Genomic DNA, 16,125 nt, shown 5'->3' on the forward strand with positions numbered 1-16,125 from the left:
AAGTTTGGATTTAATTCAAACTTGAATTATTTTACTTCCTTTAAAAAAATCCAAACCAATTTTATTAAATAGAGCACAATTCTAGGAGCTTGAGCATATTTTCATCATTCTCAAACTCCTCTCCTTCCCCCCTGTGCTTTTCTGTCTCATTTCCTGTTTGAGGAAAAAGAGAAGAGTAGCAGCAGCAGCAGCAACCAGCAGCCTCAGCCCAGCCAAGGCCTCTTCCAGCTGCAGCCCACCTGGCCACTTGCCTGTTCATCTCAGCCCACCAAGCCTCCAACGATAGAGAGTCGTCCTCCTCTGTACGACGCTCATCCAGACGCGCCACGTCGACGTCCAATCGATTTGACGGCCGGATAAGCTCCCTAGACCCCCGATAAAGTTGTCCCCGGTGCCCTAGGGTCTCGCCTCGACCGACCCCCCTCCTCTCCTTCCATCACCGCCGCCAGGTAAGGCTAGCCACGCCACGCTGTCGCCCTGCCCACCATGCTCCGGCCGAGCTTGAGCTCGAGCTCGGAGTAGCTCGTCGCCGCGCTTCCGACACCCTCGGCCACCATGGAGAGGAACTCCAAGTACCTCTCCGTCGCCTACCTCGAAGCGCCCGCGCCGCCACGGCCTCTGGATCTACCTCCCCGTCGTCCTCTTCTACCTCTTCTTCCCGGATAGTATCTTAGCCAAGTTCAAAGCTCGCTCCGATCGCCTCCGGCGCATATCCGTCAACCTCTCCGTGTCCTAGGGTGAGCTAGGTAACGCATCTCCCGCTCCATTTCTTTTCATGGCATGTAGAACCTCGTAGCACTCGCCCAATCCATGTCTTCGCCGCGCTCGCAGTGCTCCGGCGATCTTTGAAGTTTAGTTGTGCATGTTTTGCTGCTGCACGTGCACACGCGCACTCGCGCTCTCCCCTGTTCCCACATGCTCGCACATGCTCGCTCGCCGCGCCCCTAGCCCTGCATGCATCTGCCCCCGCGCACGCACCCTGCCTCCTCGCGTCGCTCGCTCGCCGTTCTGTACTGCGCCCGAGGCAAGCATGAGCTCGTGCTCGGGTACCGCAAGCACGGGCCTTCCACAGCCGCTTCGCGTGCACACCCTGGCCCCGCCTTCGAATTCCGCAGCCCCGCCGGTGACCCTCTGCTCCGGTGGTCGCCGTCGTGCTCGCTGGCAGCGGCACCGTTCTCCTCTGCCGCCGGCAGGACCAGCCAGCCCCCGCCTATCATTAGGTCAAGAGGCCCAGTGACTGCTTCACGTAACAACAGCAGCAGCAGCGTAGTGGTTATGGTCTTGCTGTTCCACCTAGGAGCGCAGGGTTCGAATCCCAGCCTCCACATGTTTATCGTCGGCCTTTTAATTTTTCTTGTGGCACTGACATCTCGGCCCCACTGGCTTACACACACCCGCATAGACCACACAGCTCCCTCCTTTTTGTGTGTGTTTTGTTCAGTACCACATGTTTATCGTGGGCCTTTTAATTTTTCTTGTGGCACTGACGTCTCGGCCCCTCTGGCTTACACACACCCGCATAGACCACACAGCTCCCTCCTTTTTGTGTGTGTTTTGTTCAGTACCCCGCACTTTCCATTTGTGGAAAGGGCCCTCTTTCCTTTTCGGGCAAGTCCAAATCTGGACAGTACAAATCAGGCGGTTTTCCAATTCTGTCATATTTCCCTTTTAGGTAGATTTTTACTTGATGCACTTGTGATGTTTTTCCTACAGTAACCCCCACATATTATATACGTTTTTGGGGTAGAAAAATCCAATGAATCCAGTGGTAGCATTAGTTTTTGCATTTGAGAAAGTTCATAAACATGTCATTTTACATCATGATGTTGTTTTGTCATTTTTGTGTGATTTAATTCAAACATGCCATGAGGTTGCTTTGCACATGGATAGCGTCATTTTCATGTCTACTTCATGCTAGATTTTCTTCCACGCCATGACATGCCTTGTAGTGGGTTAATCAAGCTGGTAAAGATGCCATGTTGAATCTGTTTCTGCTATGTCTAGCATTTTCATTAAGTCTGCAAAACTGTTAGCTATTGCATTATTGCCATGTTGTTTTAGTCATGCTCTAGTGGTTTTTAGCTTTAGCTCAGTGTTCATGTTTTGTAGAGCATATCCTGTACATGACTAACATGTCTTTTGTTCACATGTTTGGGTGATGTAGCATATTTATACTTTGCATCCAACTGGCCATGTTGCTGTTTTAGCAGTTTCTGCCATTATTGTTTTGCTTGCCATTTGCAAACCGTGCGGTGATCTTTATATCGATTTCGACCGAAATCATCTCATCTTTCCAGCGGCACACTTGGCTTGCCAAGTTGATGCCTTGTTCAATCTTTCCCTTCCGGAGCACGCATATGCATTGCATATCACATCCCGCATGTCATGCCATGTTTTGCATCATGTTGCTTGTGCATTGCACCGTGGTTGATTGTTGTCCCTTTGCTTGTGTTCTTACTTTGGGTAGAGCCAGGAGACGAGTACGTGATCGAGGAACCTATTGAGTATGCTAACGAGGATCAAGCTTTCGTTAACTCGGAGAACTTTGCAGGCAAGATGACCATACCCTCGAGATCACTTCTATCTTTGCTTGCTAGTTGTTCGCTCTATTGCTATGCCGCGATACCTACCACTTGCTATATCATGCCTCCCATATTGCCATGTCAAGCCTCTAACCCACCTTTCCTAGCAAACCGTTGTTTGGCTATGTTACCGCTTTGCTCATCCCCTCTTATAGCGTTGCTAGTTGCAGGTGAAGATGAAGTTTGTTCCTTGTTGGAACATGGTTGTTGTTGGGATATCATTATTATATCTTGTTTACTTTAATGCATCTATATACTTGATAAAGGGTGGAAGGCTCGGCCTTATGCCTGGTGTTTTGTTCCACTCTTGCCGCCCTAGTTTTCGTCATAACGGTGCTATGTTCCTTGATTTTGTGCTCCTTACGCGCTTGGGTGTTATGGGAACCCCTTGATAGTTCGCTTTGAATAAAACTATTCCAGCAAGGCCCAACCTTGGTTTTACCATTTGCAACCTAACCCTTTTTCCCTTGGGTTCCGTGGACTCAAGGGTCATCTTTATTTTAAACCCCCGGGCCAGTGCTCCTCTGGGTGTTGGTCCAACTTGTCAGCCGCCGGTGGCCACCAGGGGCAACTCTGGGCTGGCCTACCGAAAGTTTGGACAATCCGGTGTGCCTTGAGAACGAGATATGTGCAGCTCCTATTGGGATTTGTCGGCACATTCGGGTGACTTTGCTGGTCTTGTTTTACCATTGTAGAAATGTCTTGTAACCGGGATTCCGAGACTGATCGGGTCTTCCCGGGAGAAGGAATATCTTTCGTTGACCATGAGAGCTTGTGATGGGCTGAGTTGGGACACCCCATGCAGGGTTTTGAACTTTCGAAAGCCGTGCCCGTGGTTATGGGCAGATGGGAATTTGTTAATGTCCGGTTGTAGAGAACTTGACACTTAACTTAATTAAAATGAATCAACCGCGTGTGTAGCCGTGATGGTCTCTTTTCGGCGGAGTCCGGGAAGAGAACACGGTCTCGTGTTATGCTTGAACGTAAGTAGCTTCAGGATCACTTCTTGATCACTATTAGCTTCTCGACCGTGCTTTGCTTCTCTTCTCGCTCTCTTTTGCGTAAGTTAGCCACCATATATGCTAGTGCTTGCTGCAGCTCCACCTCACTACCCCTTTTCCTACCTTTAAGCTTAAATAGTCTTGATCACGAGGGTGTGAGATTGCGGAGTCCCTGTGACTCACAGATACTTCCAAACAGATGCAGGTGCCGATGATGCTAGTGCAGGTGACGCTACCTGTCGGTGTCAAAACTGGCGGATCTCGGGTAGGGGGTCCCGAACTATGCGTCTAAGGCGGATGGTAATTGGAGGCACGGGACGCGATGTTTACCGAGGTTCGGGCCCTCTTGATGGAGGTAATACCCTACGTCCTGCTTGATTGTTCTTGATGATATGAGTATTACAAGAGTTGATCTACCACGAGATCGTAGAGGCTAAACCCTAGAAGCTAGCCTATGGTATGATTGTTTGTATATGATCTATCGACTAGCCTGGCCTCGGTTTATATAATGCACTAGAGGCCTAGGATAACAAGAGTCCTAGGCGAATACGCCGGTGGGGAGGAGTCCTTGTCTTGATCACCAAGTCTTGTGGAATCTTCCATGTATGCGGTAGCTGTCCGAACTGGCCCATGAGTATATGACCATGGGGGTCCTCGTCCCAATCTAACAGATCGGGGGATGACGTGGTGAGTACCCCCTAGTCCAGGAAACCGTTAGTAGCCCCCTGAACCGGTCTTCAAGTTAGGGACGCTCCTCAATTCTTCCGAACTGTTCTTCACCTTCGATTGTCGGTCTTGAAAACTGGTTCGACAAATCTTCTCATCTTCGATCTTGAGGATCGCCAAAATGCATTCGACGAGTTTACACGTCGGGTATCCGGGGAGCCCCTTTAAGTTTCCGGCCTTTATCAATGCCTTGTTATTTTTATGTCACACCTCGGGTTTGAAGTTGTTCCCGGGAGGCAATGTCCTCTTGCGTCCGAGCTCTAACGCCGGATTGCATTCGAGGTATCTTTTGCAGCCGAGCACCAATGTCGGACTGCTTCCGAGCTCCAATGGCGAAATGTATTCGTGCTCCAATGCTGGACTGTGTCCAAGCTCCAACGCCGGACTATATCCAAGATGTCATAGATCATCTTAGTCCAAAAAAGTTGAAGGAGTTTAGCCGAGCTTAATGCCGGAAATGCCCTCTATGGAGCTAGCCGCTAGCGCCCGAGCTTTATGCCAGACTGCTTCCAAGGTGGTGGACCACCCCGACCGCGGGCTGATTTTTTGTGAATATTTTTAACTGGTGCAGTTTATTCTCTGCCGATGTATATCTAGTAGCCCTCAAGGTGTGTATCAGTCTAAAACCCGAGATGCACCTGAAGGCAAGCATAAAACCGATGTTCCCAGTAGCCCCTGAGACTCAGGTCGATGCGCGAAATCGGCCTGAGGATCAACTCCTAGCTCGACAGCATACATAGGAATAAAAAACGAAGTGTAATAATTAGAGATAATAGTGATCGGCGAGCGGCCCCCTGAGAGAGGGTCATGAGAAGTCACCGTGATATATTAGCTTGATGCCAAATAGGTCCAGATGGTACTTATTGTTGTCTGAAGACGCGCTTTCCCATAGTTCGATCAAGTCAAACACTGAGCCCTTTGAATTTTCTGCATTGAATAGGCAATGCAGTAGCCCCCGAGACTCTGGTCGAGTGGCAACACCAGATCAGGGGATCGATGTGCCCCTTTAATATTTATAAATAATTAGCGCAAAGCCCAGTAGCCCCCGAGCCTTAATGCGGGCAAGGGTGGCCGAATTAAGGATCAATATCCATAGTAAAATCACAAATTATGTGTAATGACTCTATGTATCCAAGTACTTTACTTCATTAATGCTTGGATCTGCATTGTACAAAACTTTGGTGACCGACCATCTGCTTCCACCTCCTCGGCCAGTAGCCGAGGAGTGTTTGTCCTACTTTATAAAGCCTTTATGAGGGCAAAGATTTACGACAAACAAGGCAATCTGGCCATACGGTTTTATAAACAAAGGTACACAGAGAGATATGTTATATTACTGTTTAACATAAGAAATGTCTTCCCAAGAAAATAGTCCCGCTATCGGTTCCTTTCTTTGGGTTGTCATGCTAAGCATGATCATGAAACCTCCACCCTAATGTAAGAGCAAAATATTGAGGATTTAGTTTGGGAGGCCAGTTAATAGCCCCCGATAGTGTTCGGCGACAGTCGAGGTCAAGCCGTAAACACTTCAGCCAATGTTATGAATGGCCCGCCATTTAACACAGTCATCGGATCGCTGACCAGTTTATGCTTATTGTGACAGTCAGTTTTTGGCTTTCTCCACTGAGGTGCTTAACCATGTGAGCTGGAAGCACAATCGAAGTGGTTCTCCCTTTGCACACCTAGCCGAACAAAGCGGAACGTAGGAGGCAAGCGCAGGAGCCGGGCAACCCAACTATTGACCGAAGACACAATTCGAAACCGATGCATATATAGCAATATCCGAGAATGTTTTTGCCGAATCTCTAAAGGTGTCCGGCGTTGCACTGCGAGACTTGTGCTGAAAACACACAAATAGTTTAAAAGTGCCATAAGCTTGGAAAACCAAAAAACGTCAGTAAAACTTGACATCCGAACAAGATCAAGTGTTCGGTGCCAATCCGGAAATTGGAAAAAAATATTGTGCTTCTGTCGTGCTTTAACATGACACATCCGATCTCAAGACTTCATGCAGGTCAACCTACGGCTTCATGCTCTTTATCCCAAAGGCGGAGTACTTCTCCGAGGTCAGTTTAGCAAACTAAACTCAAGCGGCTTTTAGAGAGAACACAGGCTATCCGGCTATTGACCATAAACTCGAGTAAAAAAGGAGCGGTAGAAAAAGACTTTGCAACGACCAAGAAGAAAACACATTTACTACAAAATAGCTCATATAAATTTTAAGAGCCTCCAAGTGACTTGGGTAAAAGAATTTTATGTATAATGATTGTATGTACCGAAGTACTTATATCATATCTGTGTTCACCCGAACTTTAAACGCATCTTAACCGACCATCGGCTTCTCCCTCTTTGGCTAAGGGCCGAAAAGTGTCATGTACTCCACCTGTCGAGAGTATCGACGGTGTTTCCGATGACCAGGCAATCAGGCCATAAGGCTGTAACAGACAAAGCGCGCTCAAGGAACTTATGCTATATTACTAACGAAATGTAAGAAGCATATTCAAAGAAAATAATACCCCCACTGATACCTTTCTTCGGTGCTCATTATTACTATGAGACTTGTGCAATAGATTTTTCGTACTCATGAGTTCCGTTGTGTGCCGACCATGATTGAAAACAATAAGAGCGCTAGCTTTTGGCTTCACCCAGTCTGAGGTCAGAGCTCGGATGACCCAGTCGTGACAATCATAGAGGTGCTCCCTTTACTCCCTAGCCGAACAATCGGGAACATAGGGGTAAACACAGGAGCGAGGCAACCCAGCTTGCAAATCGCTTAGGTCAATATGGTGCATATTGTGGCATAATCCACGAACAAGGAACGAAGTCGTACAAGTATAATCATATGCAAGAGGAAAAGCTCCATCAAGGGAGCCCCTAAATAAACGGGGTATTTGAATATGCGCGTCACAAACAAAGTTTTAACAAGGAACTTTGTCACAAACAACTTTGTGCCGAAAAGTATAATGCTTGGTCGAACCGAACAAAATTTAAAACTGAAAGTTTTTGAGCATGAAAGCAACTTAGCTGGTTAATGTGCTCGGTGTTGATGACGCGATTCGGGCTTGTGGCGGGATGAAGAAACCCATTGATATGTGACAGATCCGACAAGGTTCGCAATCCTCGGCATGGCCGAGGTCCCAACCCCCAGGCCCGAGGTGTCAGAGCAAGGAGTTCAACACTCCGGTGTAGTGACCACCTAACGTAGTCAAAATCGATTACCTGCACACATAAAACAGTGTGGTCCAGGAAATAATAATATATATATATAATCCTTGCATAATTGCTTTAGCAAAAATAATTTATTTAAAGAAATGTGGCCTGGCGCCGAAGCCAATGTCGATGCAGGGCGTCAGCGTGACGCAGTGAAGGCGTGACAAAGCCTGAATTTGCAGGGCGGTCCGGGCTCCGAATGCAGCGTTCGCCAAACAATGTATGGAAACTGCCGAACCACCACGCGACCGTTTTTAATGTGGCCACCATTTGATAGACCTATGTACAGATGACGGAACAAACCAGAGTAATAATTCCTTAAGAAAAATAAACCCAACAAGCAAAAAAAATTGTTAGGACTAATAGCACCTGCTTTATTTGTTGTAGCATTGCGAAGAAAAGCGACTCCCAAAATCGGGAATCGATCCGCACACCCATTGCCCGATGGGTGATAAAGCGATGGCCTGGTGATGCTGGCAAAGGTTGGCTTGCTGAGGCGAAGCCCTCGGTCCAGCTAACATGACGAAGCTGGCCGGCTGGTGACGCTGAAGTCACCGGAGTATGTTGATGAAGAAATAGCCAAGTCCCCGGTCTAGCCAAGGTGACGGACAGGCCGGTGAGGAGTAGTTGTAGCATGTTAGCTGAGGTGTTGAAGTAGTTCAGCGTGATGGACATTGGCTCGAAGAAGCAACAGTGCGGCCATGCCGACCCAGGTCGTAACTTGTGACACGGCCAATGCTGGTTTGATGAAGTGACTGTGCGGTGATGTCGGTGTGCCTTCTCTGTGTAATCCGTGGGGTGGCAATGTTGGTGATGATTTATCCTTGACGATCCCGAACTCTTATTCAGCTTGCCGAGGTGAGGATCCGAAGAAGTTGAGCTCGGCTTAAAAAGCGACGATATGTCTAGCGCAGGTCGGGAATGGTGGAGCTATATTGCCGGACTAGTTTGACCCCAGCATGATGGCGAAGATTACCTCAGAGGAGGATTAACATTTTATGGGCGCGTGTCAAAAACAACGCACAATACCTTCAAAGAAAATTCCTTTTAAAAAGGTTGTTAAATATCACGTTCATAAAGAAACATGAATTCAGGTCGGATCTGTGTTCGCGCAGGAAACAGATCTGAAAAGTGATGCACTAATCGGAAGGTTCCCGGAGTTTGGACGGTCCGATCGAGCTGAAATTTTGAGGGGTGGTAGATATGGGGATTCCGCAGACGATGACCGGTTGGATCTTCCAAAGGACTTCCGAGCTGAGATCTGGAGACCACGCCATAAACTCGTCCAGTTTAGCGATCGTTAAAACGACACTCGAGGAGGCGGTGGCGGCGGATACGCGTTCGCTGTCCAGAAAAACAACACGGTCGCCCGAGGGCAATGTTGACGTTAAGCCCTCGGGCTCCATGGATGATTCCTCCATGATCTTGATAGAGATCGGAGTTGGAGTTGATGAAGGCCCTCGTCCGAACATGACGATCGGAGGCGGGGCACAGTCCTCAGTCAAGCCAAGGTGACCAGTCGAGCCAGTGACGAAGATGTCGATGTCGCAGTTAATCTGCAGATGAGCCATCGATCCTTTTGCCGATCACACAGCGAAACTCTCAATGAAACAACAATGTCGGTGTCAAAACCGGCGGATCTCGGGTAGGGGGTCCCGAACTGTGCGTCTAAGGCGGATGGTAACAGGAGGCAGGGGACGTGATGTTTACCCAGGTTCGGGCCCTCTTGATGGAGGTAATACCCTACGTCCTGCTTGATTGTTCTTGATGATATGAGTATTACAAGAGTTGATCTACCATGAGATCGTAGAGGCTAAACCCTAGAAGCTAGCCTATGGTATGATTGATTGTATATGATCTATCGATTAGCGTGGCCTCGATTTATATAATACACCAGAGGCTTAGGATAACAAGAGTCCTAGCCGAATACGCCGGTGGGGAGGACTCTTTGTCTTGATCACCAAGTCTTGTTGAATCTTCCATGTATGCGGTAGCTGTCCGAACTGGCCCATGAGTATACGGCCATGGGGGTCCTCGGCCTAATCTAACTGACCAGGAGATGACATGGTGAGTACCCCCTAGTCCAGGACACCGTCACTACCGAACTCAAGTGGGAGTTCGACGAGGATTCAGGCCGTTACTATGTGTCTTTTCCGGATGATCAGTACAGGAGCCCAGTTGGGGCGATTGGGGATCTAGCATTTGGGGTTGTCTTTCTTTATTTTGGTTCCGTAGTCGGACCTTGATTGTATTCTGGATGATGTATGATATATTTATGTATTGTGTGAAGTGGCGATTGTAAGCCGTCTCTTTATCCCTTTCTTATTCAGTACATGGGATGTGTAAAGATTACCCCTCTTGCGACATGCCTACCATGCGGTTATGCCTCTAAGTCATGCTTCGACCGTGGGAGATATAGCCGCATCGTGGGTGTTACAAGTTGGTAATCAGAGCCTTCCCCAACTTAGGAGTCCCCTGCTTGATCGAATCGCTATCGTTGTTGAGTCTAGAAGAAAATGTTTTGAGTCTTATAGGATTATATATATCGGAGAGTAGGATTCTTTTTACTCCTCAGTCCCTTCATCGCTCTGGTGAGGCCTCCTGACGTAGAGTTTTGACTCTTCTCTCCTCAAATTTCATGAAAAAAATTAGGATCACGTGGGTATATTGGAATTGTTCCGATGGTTTTGTGACGAGAACATTGTTCTTGGTGCCTCCTGACATTTAGGGGTTGTGGCAGTGTCCTGGGGAGTTGAGCCCCGAGGTGTTGTCCTCACAATTTTATCGTTGCAGTTCTGGAATACCTGAGTTCGCCGACATCGAAAATCTCCTTTATGCAGTTGTTGGTGAGATAACCTCGACGCCACCTAGTAGTGGGGCGGGAGTTCGGGAGTATTGACATAACTCGTATAACGGATGCTTTTCGAAGGTTGAGGTACATGATTTCCGAAGGTTTCTTGGTTATGTGTTGAAGGATGGATACAACTGGATGTAGGATTTGCTAGTTTTGGGTGAGATATTATGCTTCCCCTGTATCCCCAACACCTAATTGCATAACCAGAAAGTTTCGGGAGTTTCATAGGTGGGAATTCATGTAGCTCTAGTATTTCTCCCTGCAGATATTTGGTTTGTGATTGGGTAATCCTTACCAATTATTTGTTCATATCCATACCTTGTTGCTTTATTCATCTATCTCTATCTAAGTGGCTTCTCAACCTTAATGGAAGTGTGATGATTTACTTTGGAATTCAGTCGCTCATTCTTGTTCGAATGTTAAGGCTATATGTTACAATTTCGATCCATTGATTCATCTTGAATATATGTCTTTCAAGATGCTAACGGATGTCAACCTCTTCAGGATGGCTCCTCCAACGCGTCAGAATCCGGAACCTCCACCACCACCTCCACCTCCGGAGGCATGGCAAGCTGTCATGGCCGCCACCAACGCCAACACTCATATGCTTTTGCAACTCTTGCAAGAGCGTAACAATGGGCAAGGCAACCAAGGAAATCAAGGCCAAGGCAACAATCAGCCTCAGTTTGCTACCCTCAATCAGTTCTTCGCAAACCAGCCGAAGTCCTTTAGTAGCTGTGTCGAGGCCACATACGCCGACGACTGGCTCATGGATATCTGCAAACATTTTGAGTGTAGCAATGTCAGGCCCGAGGACTTTGTCAAGTTTGCTTCGTTTCAACTCAAGGATCAAGCTATTGAGTGGTATCAACAATACAAAGATTCCAGAGGAGGTCGTGTGATTACCTGGGATGATTTCCACTGAGACTTCAAAGCTCACCACATTCCACAAAGTGTTGCTGAGAGTAAGCGCGAGGAGTTCCACAATTTCAAGCAAGGCAGCATGTCTGTTTACCAATACAACATACTGTTTCAGAGGCTCGCTCGCTTCGCTAAACAAGGTGTCCCTGACGAAAAGAGCATGATTTATCAATTCAGAGGTGGCCTCAGGGAAGATCTGCAATTAGCTCTCGTGCTTTTTGAGCCGACCAAGTATGATGAATTCTACAACATGGCACTAAAGCAAGAAGTTGCTCAGTTCAAGTGTGATGCATCTAAGAAGAGAGTCAGGGATGCAGCTCCATCTTCTTCTTCAACTCAAGTGGCAGCTAAGCAACAGAAGTTTTGGTTGCCTCCTCCTCCTCCGTTCCGTCAGCCTTATCAGCAAAAGAGTAAAGGTGGCAATGGATCTTCCCACCCACCCAACCCAGGCTATCAGAACAAAGCTCCGTCTCATGCTCCAAGGTCAAGTGCTCCTTATCACCGTCCGCTCTCAGAGGTTACTTGCAACAAGTGTCAGCAGAAAGGGCACTATGCAAAAAAATGCTTCAACCAAAGGCGTCTTACGCCTCCTCCTCCTATGAGATCTGCCAGCAATGCAGTGGTCAAGCATAATTCCAAGTTTGCAAAGGTCAACATGATGAACGCAACTCAGGCAGAGGACTCTTCAGAAGTGATCATGGGTAATCTTCCTGTTAATGATTTTCCTGCAAAATTTCTTTTTGACACTGGTGCATCGCTTAGTTTCATCTCAAGACCATTTGCATCTAAGCATGAACTGTCGTTCCAAGATTTGCCTAGACCGTTATCAGTTGTTTCACCGGGTAAATGCTTGTATGCAAGCTACATGGTTCTGGGTGTTTCTATCAAGATGGGCGACTATAAGTTTCTGTCTTCTCCAATTGTTCTGGGTAACTCGGATATTGATCTAATTCTCGGCATGGACTGGCTTTCTAAGCACAAGGCTCATCTTGATTGTGCTGCCAGGCAGATTCAATTGACACACTCGTCTAAGGATGTGATCATCTATGCCACTCGTGATGATACCATTCGACTGTTTTCTCTCAATGAGAAGGGCGAGTTGAATGCCATCTCTCAGATTCCGGTCATTTGTAAATATCAAGACGTCTTTTCAGAAGAGCATCCGGAAATGCCTCCTCACCGACCAGTTGAATTCGTCATCGATCTTGAGCTTGGCACGGAACCTGTTTGCAAACGTCCTTGCAAGCTTGGACCAAAAGAATTGAAGGAATTCAAGAAATAGCTCGATGAACAAGAGCGCCTGGGTCTGATCAGACCAAGTTCATCTCCATGGGGCTGTGGTGTTCTTTTTGTCCAGAAGAAGGATGGCACAGACCGACTTTGTGTCGACTATCGGCCATTGAACAAGAAGACAATAAAGAACAAGTACCCACTTCCCAACATCAATGAGCTTTTCAAGCAACTTAAAGGTGCTCAAGTATTCTCCAAGCTTGACCTCCGTATGGGTTATCATCAGATTCACATTCGTGAACAAGATATTCCCAAGACAGGATTCAGAACAAGCTATGGTTCTTATGAATATACTGTCATGTCTTTCGGCCTTGTCAACGCTCCTCCAATGTTCTCTCGCATGATGAACTTCATCTTCAACCCTTACACAAATGATTTTGTCCTAGTGTACCTCGATGATATTTTGGTCTTTTCCAAGAACAAGTAGGATCATGCCAAGCATTTGAGATTGGTACTCGACAAACTCAGAGAACATCAGTTCTATGCGAAGTTTTCAAAGTGTGAGTTTTGGCTTGATGAGGTTCTCTACCTTGGCCATATCATCTCCGCCAAGGGCATAGCTGTTAATCCTGAGAAGGTGTCTGCAATTGTGAATTGGGAACCGCCTCAGAATGTGAAACAACTCTGCAGCTTTCTTGGGCTTGCAAGCTATTGTCGAAGATTCATTGAGAATTTATCTAAGATTGCAAAGCCTCTTTCCAACCTCCTCCAGAAGCACGTCAAGAATGTCTGGATGCCTGAATGTGACATCGCTTTCAACACACTAAAAGAGAAGTTAATCACAGCTCATGTTTTGACTCCTCCTGATGAATCCAAACCATTCGAAGTTTTCTGTGATGCTTCCCTGCAAGGTCTCGGTGCTGTGTTAATGCAAGAGAAGAAAGTTGTGGCTTATACCTCTCGCCAATTGAATCCCAACGAAAGGAACTACCCCACTCATGACCTTGAGTTGGCGGTAGTTGTCCATGCTCTATTAACATGGAGACATCTCTTGTTGGAAGGAAAGTGGACATCTTCACTGATCATAAGAGCGTCAAGTACATCTTCACTCAACCCAACCTCAACCTCAGGCAGACTCGTTGGGTCAAAATGATTCAAGAGTACAATCTGAGTATTGAATATACTCCAGGCAAGGCCGATGTCATTGCAGATGCTTTGAGCAGGAATGCTTACTGCAACAGCTTAATTCTTAAGCCCTTCCAACCAGACCTTTGTGAAGCTTTCCGAAAATTGAATCTCCAAGTTGTTCCTCAAGGCTTTCTTGCCAACCTACAAGTCTCTCCTACTTTGGAAGATCAGATTCATGAGGCACAACTTCTTGATGCCATTCAAGAGCAAACCCAAGTACAAGTGCTATCGCCTTGATGACAAAGATACTCTATTCTTCAAGGATCGAATTGTGGTTCCTAAGGGTGATCTACGTAAAATCATCATGAACGAGGCTCACAATTCCCTTCTATCCATTCATCCTGGAAGTACGAAGATGTACCATGACCTCAAGCAGTCGCATTGGTGGACGCGAATGAAGCGAGAAATTGCTCAGCTCGTGAATGAATGTGATGTCTGCAGAAGGGTGAAAGTAGAACACCAACGGCTAGCTGGTCTCCTCCAACCTCTTGCTATTCCAGAATGGAAGTTTGACCATATTGATATGGACTTCGTGACTGGATTTCCCAAGTCCAAGCATGGAAATGATGCTATCTTTGTCGTCATCGACAAGCTTACAAAAGTGGCTCATTTTCTTCCTATCAAAGAATCTATCACAGCAGCTTAGTTGGCAGAGCTATACACCTCCAGGATTGTCTCTTTGCACGGCATTCCGTAGTTGATATCTTCAGATCATGGAAGCATCTTCACTTCTAAGTTCTGGGACTCCTTCCAGAAGGCCATGGGCACCAACATTCGCTTCAACATAGCCTTTCATCATCAAACTAGTGGACAAGTCGAGCGAGTCAATCAAATCCTTGAAGATATGCTCACGGCTTGTGTCATTTCCTTCGGTATGAAGTGGGAAGATTGTCTTCCATATGCTGAGTTCTCCTACAACAATAGCTTCCAAGCGAGTTCGAGCAAGGCCCCATTCGAGATTCTCTATGGCAGAAAGTGTCATACTTCTCTTAATTGGTCAGAGGCTGGTGAACGCCAACTTCTTGGCAATGACTTAATCACAGAGGCTGAAGAAATGTGTAAAGTCATTCGTGTAAATCTTAAATCCGCGCAATCGCGCCAGAAGAGTTACTATGATAGCAAGCATCGTGACTTGGCTTTCGAGATCGGAGAACATGTCTACCTCCGCGTCTCTCCAATGAAAGGTACTCGTCGCTTCGGTATCAAAGGGAAGCTTGCCCCTAGATACGTGGGTCCTTTCAAGATCATTGGTAAAAGAGGCGATCTCGCCTATCAACTTGAGCTTCCGTCGAACTTGGCAAATGTGCACGACGTGTTTCACGTGTCACAGCTTCGCAAGTGCCATGATTAGACTCCTGACCGCACCATCAACTTCGAAGAGATTGATCTCCAAGAAGACCTGTCTTATCATGAGCACCCTGTTGCTATTCTTGAAGAAACCGAGCGCAAGACTCGCAATAAGTCTATCAAATTCCTGAAAGTGAAGTGGTCACACCATTCCGACCGAGAAGCCACCTGGAAACATGAGGACCACCTCCGTTCCGAATATCCGGAGTTCTTTCAGTCCTAGATCTCGGGACGAGATCCTCTTGTAGTGGTGGAGTGTTGTAATGCCCCGGATGTAACTTTCCACATTTGTAACTCCAACTCTTGCCATTTCCGGCTATGTGTTATGATATTTCATTCGTGGTTGTTTTTTTTGTCTTTTGTTTTGCATTTTGTTCATGTTGCCTTTCATCATGCTCATCATGTGCATTGTGTGTTTCATGCATGATCTCCCCTTGCATCACCCATCCCCTCCTTCTCTTTCTTCTATTTGGCAAGTGCCATCTTGTCCTCCTCCATTAATGTTCAACACTTCCTCACAATTCAGTCATCATGTCCTAAACCTCTCTGTTGAATCTCAACCTTATCTAAGTTGTTTTGGTTAGGGTTTAAAATGGTTCAAGTTTGGATTTAATTCAAACTTGAATTATTTTACTTCCTTTAAAAAAGTACAACCAATTTTATTAAATAGAGCACAATTCCAGGAGCTTGAGCATATTTTCATCATTCTCAAACTCCTCTCCTTTTCCCCTGTGCTTTTCTGTTTCATTTCCTGTTTGAGGAAAAAGAGAAGAGCAGCAGCAGCAGCCTCAGCCCAACCGAGGCCTCTTCCACCCGCAGCCCACCTGGCCACTTGCCTGTTAATCTCAGCCCACCAAGCCTCCAACGACAGAGAGTCGTCCTCCTCTGTACGGCACTCATCCCGACGTGCCACGTCGACGTACGGTCGATTTGACGGCCGGAGAAGCTCCCTAGACCCCCTATAAAGTTGTCCCCGGTGCCCTAGGGTCTCGCCTCGACCGATCCCCCTCCTCTCCTTCAATCGCCCCGCCAGGTAAGGCTAGCCACGCCACGACATCACCCTGCC

The sequence above is a fragment of the Triticum dicoccoides genome, chromosome 5A, assembly GCF_002162155.2.
Source record: "Triticum dicoccoides isolate Atlit2015 ecotype Zavitan chromosome 5A, WEW_v2.0, whole genome shotgun sequence".
NCBI lineage: Eukaryota > Viridiplantae > Streptophyta > Magnoliopsida > Poales > Poaceae > Triticum > Triticum dicoccoides.